The 4,180-nt window shown below is 41.1% G+C and overlaps 1 pseudogene; it reads left to right on the top strand.

The window, feature by feature from the left end:
* The first annotated feature begins 3,385 nt into the window (after positions 1-3,385).
* LOC102859960 overlaps positions 3,386-4,180 on the top strand; it is a 14,654-nt pseudogene continuing 13,859 nt past the window's right edge.

Below are 4,180 nucleotides of genomic sequence, written 5' to 3' on the forward strand. Positions count from 1 at the left end.
ATTGGAGGACGACTCATCAACAAACTGTGTTATGCATTTGACACAATCTTGCTTTCACAAAGTGAAGAAGACTTGAAGAACTTACTGAAGATGAGCAAAGCCTACAGCTTTTAACATGGATTACATCTCAACATTAAGAAGACAAAAATCCTCACCATTGAACAAACAGACAAGGTCATGATAGATGAAGGAAAAAATTGAAGCTGTCAATTATTTCCATTTTACTTGGGTTCACAGTCAACACCTATAGTAGCAGCAGTCAAGAAATCAAAAGACAAGGATCACTTTAAAAATCAAAAGAGCAATGATGTCCATTTAAAGGTTAGAGTGTGTCTGCCCCAGGCCATGGTATTTTCAATTGTTTCTTATGCATCTGAAAGTTCGACAATGAATATGAAAGACCAAAGAGAAATCAATGTATTTGAATTGTGATGTTGGCATAAAGTATTGAATACATTGTGGACTGCCAAAAGAATAAATCAATCTTGGAGGAAGTGCAACCAAACTGCTCCTTTGAGGCAAAAATGGTAAAAAGTGGTCTTCCATACTCTGGGTATTTTTCAAGAGACATGTTCCAGTCCTTGGAAAACAACTGCATGCCAAGAAAGATAGAGGGTTAGCAAAGACAAGGAAGAATTTCAAGAAGAGGGTTTGACACAGTGACTGCAACAATGGGCCTAAACAAGGTGGAGGTTGGTGTATGATAGGGAAAGGTTTCATTCTATTGTTCAGTTTGATTATGGGTTGTAGTCGACTCCACAGTACCCAACAACAGCAACAACTCATCCCTTAAGTATCTTTCCCCTTCAATGAACTTATCTATTTCTTTTTACTCCCTTTCCATTCTTGTCAACCCTTCAAGAATAAACTTCTAAGAGTGTAAAGCTTTTCTTAGTGGTCTTATACCATAATTGTCCCTTTGTGACTGATCTATTCCACTCCATGTAATTTGTTTCAGATTTAAGATTATTGTACAGTATTTCACAAATTCATCACCATTTTTTATGAATACTTTATTGGGTTAATGTAACACAGGTTCTTTAGCCATTTGTCTGTTGATGGGCATGTGTGTTGTGTCCAACTCTGTTATAATATGTTGTTGTTGTTGTTGTTGTTGTTGATTGCTGTCGAGTCAGACATGACTCAGAGCAACCCTATGAACAAAAGGCCTGGAACTCTACCACAACCATCACCATTTATCAAAGTTCACAGAGTTGTCAGAGGCATGCTTTTTAGGAAGTGGATGCCACTCCTGTTTCCAAATATGTCTTAAACTGGGAGCTCCACCAAACACTGTCCACCATGGGTAACTGTTATGCTATTTGACACCCCAATGGCACAAGGTTCAGCATCACAGCAACCCCAGATTACCTCAGTACAGCATATTGACACAAGTTGAATGTGTACATGTCAGTTTGTGTTTGCAGATCTTATTTATTTGGGGTATATAGAAGTAGGAGGGGCATCCACTTCCTGAGCAAATGCCTCCAGAAACTCTATGAACTTTGATGAATGATGATGGTTATAGAAAGGCATCAGGCCTTTTGTTCATAGGGTCACTATGAGTCGTGCTCGACTCAATGGCAATCAACAACAACAAATACCTTCGGAGCAGCTTGGACCTCTTCCCTCAGTACCGTTGTTTCTTGATTATATGTTACTTCCTGAAAAGGTTCTGTGTCAGCCAACTCCTTTTGTTACTGTGCCTGTGTATTCCTTCCACCCTCCGTTTGTGCTTCCTGCCTTATTCATTATCTTGCCCATAGACTCCTTCAGTATTGCAACTGGAGACTTAAATCTTTTCTTCAGTTCTCTCAGCTTGAAAAATGCCAAGTTGTTGTTGGTGGGGTTTTTTTTTTTCTCCATTTGGTTTTCTAATTCCAGGTCTCTGCACGTTTCATTACAATACTTTATGTGTCTTCTCAAGCTGTCCTTCGAAATCTTCTGTTTGGCTTTTACTCTATCAATTGCCCCCATTGCTTTGGCTTCCCTATATTCAAGAGCAAGTTTCAGAGTCTCTTCTGGCATTCATGTTGGTCTTTTATGCCTGTCTTTTTAGTGACCTTTTGATTTCTTCCTAAATTAAGTCCTTGGTGCAGTCATTAGGGTTCAGTGCATCAAATCTATTCTTGAGATGGTTTTCCAGTTCATATGAGATAAACTCAAGGTCACATTTTGGCTCTTACGGAGTCATTTTCACTTTCTTCAGCTTCAATTTGCACTTGCCTATGAGTCACTGATGGTCTATTTCACAGTGTGCTCCTGGCCTTGTTTTGACAACGGATAATGTTTCTCCTCCATCTCTTTACAGATGTAGTCCATTTGATTCCTGAGTATTTTACTAAGTGAGGCCTACATATATCTATAGTTACCATTTATGTTTTGTTTAAAAACACATGTTCAATGAGCAGATAGTTGATTGTACAATTCTCTCACTTATCTCCAGACTCATTTTTGTCACTAGACTCATATTTTCAAACTACCAGTCATTCTTCTTTGTTCCCAACTTTGCATTCCAGCCACCAACTGTTATTAAATTTTTATTGCATGTTCAATCAATCCGTTTAAGACTGCAAAAGGTGATAGAAAAACCTTAATTTTCTTCATCTTTGGCTTTAGTGATTGGCATATATATATAAATAACAGTTTGTACTAACAGATCTTACTTTGTATGTGTATCAATCGTTTCCTATCACCCACAGCATTATAGATCTTGACATGTTCTTTTTGACAATGAATGTGACACCAATTCGTTTTCAACTTATCATTGTTATAATAGTGTCTGTTGTGTGCCATCAAGTCAGAACTGACCAATAGCTGACCCTCCACTGGGGTTTTCAAAGCCATTTAATGATACGGGAGAAGATTGCTCATCCTTTTCCTGTGGAGTAGTTGTTGTATTCGAACCATGTGCCTTAGGCATTGCAGTGCAATTCCTTACCACTAGGCCACCAGAGCTCCCCATAATAGCAGTAACAGTAATATTCATTAGTGGTAAAAATGTTAATAGTAGTAATGACAAACTACTACAAACTTGTTATAGTAATAAGAGTACAGATCTTAATGGTCGTAATGGCAAGCCACACCCTTGCAGATCTAACTCAGGGGCATATACATGTGTATCAGAATTGAGCTGGAGTCTATTGGATTCTCACTGGAGGATCCTTTTTCCAAAGGCAAAAGTGGATTAAGTGGATTGAGAAGCTTTTCTTCTGAAAGCCTCTGGACTTCGGAGTAGCTGTCAAGCGTTGGCATCACCCAGGGACTCCAGCTGTAACAGCTGTTGGTTTTCTTAAGTGCCATCAAGTTGATGACACTTCAAGGTAACCTTATGAAAAACAGAGCAGAGGCAGTGCCACCTTCTGCCACATGTGTCTTCGATGTGATGCCAAAATCCAAGTATGACAAGAAAGTTCTCTTAACCAAAACTGTCAAGAAAGGCTTGGAACTGACACAGAACCTAATTAAGAGCTTTGGAAATGTGTGGACACAAAAAAGTACCTCCTCAGCTTCTCCGTGGCTGACTTGAGGAACAGTGAGCTGAAGGACACCCGGAATGCCTGGAAGCACAGCCGAATGTTCTCCGGCCAAAACAAGGTGATGATGGCGACCTTAGCTCGAAGCCCAGCCAGTGAGTGCAAAGACAACCTGCACCAGGTGAGCAAGAAGCTGGGGGTGAAGTGGGTCTTTTCACCAATCACACTAAGCAAGAAGTGAATGAGTGGCTCACTAAATTCACAGAAACTGACTCCACTCGAGCTGGTAATAAAGCAACTTTCACAGTGAGCCTGGATCCTGGGCCACTGCAGTTCACTCACTCCACGGAGCCACAGCTGAGGCAGCTGGGCCTGCCCACTGCCCTCTAGTTGAGGTGTGGGGACCCTGCTGTCTGACTATGAGGTGTGCAAAGAGGGTGAAGTGCTGGTCCCAGAGCAGGCATGCGTCCTAAAGCTTTTTGGTTATTGCTGTTGTTGTTGTTATTATGTGCTCTCGAGTCACTTGCGACTCATAGCGATCCTATATACAACAATCTAAGCCCTGCTCTGTCCTGTGCCAATCGCGTTTTCTCTGACACTCCCATCCCAATTACCCCGGTCACTGAATCAATCCACCTCATAGAGGGCCTTCCTCTCCTGCGCTGTCCCTCCATCCTCCCAAGCATGACATCCCTCTCCAAGGA

The sequence above is a fragment of the Elephantulus edwardii genome, unplaced genomic scaffold (assembly GCF_000299155.1).
Source record: "Elephantulus edwardii isolate Elephantulus edwardi_28Jun2011 unplaced genomic scaffold, EleEdw1.0 scaffold00361, whole genome shotgun sequence".
NCBI classification, from domain to species: Eukaryota; Metazoa; Chordata; class Mammalia; order Macroscelidea; family Macroscelididae; genus Elephantulus; species Elephantulus edwardii.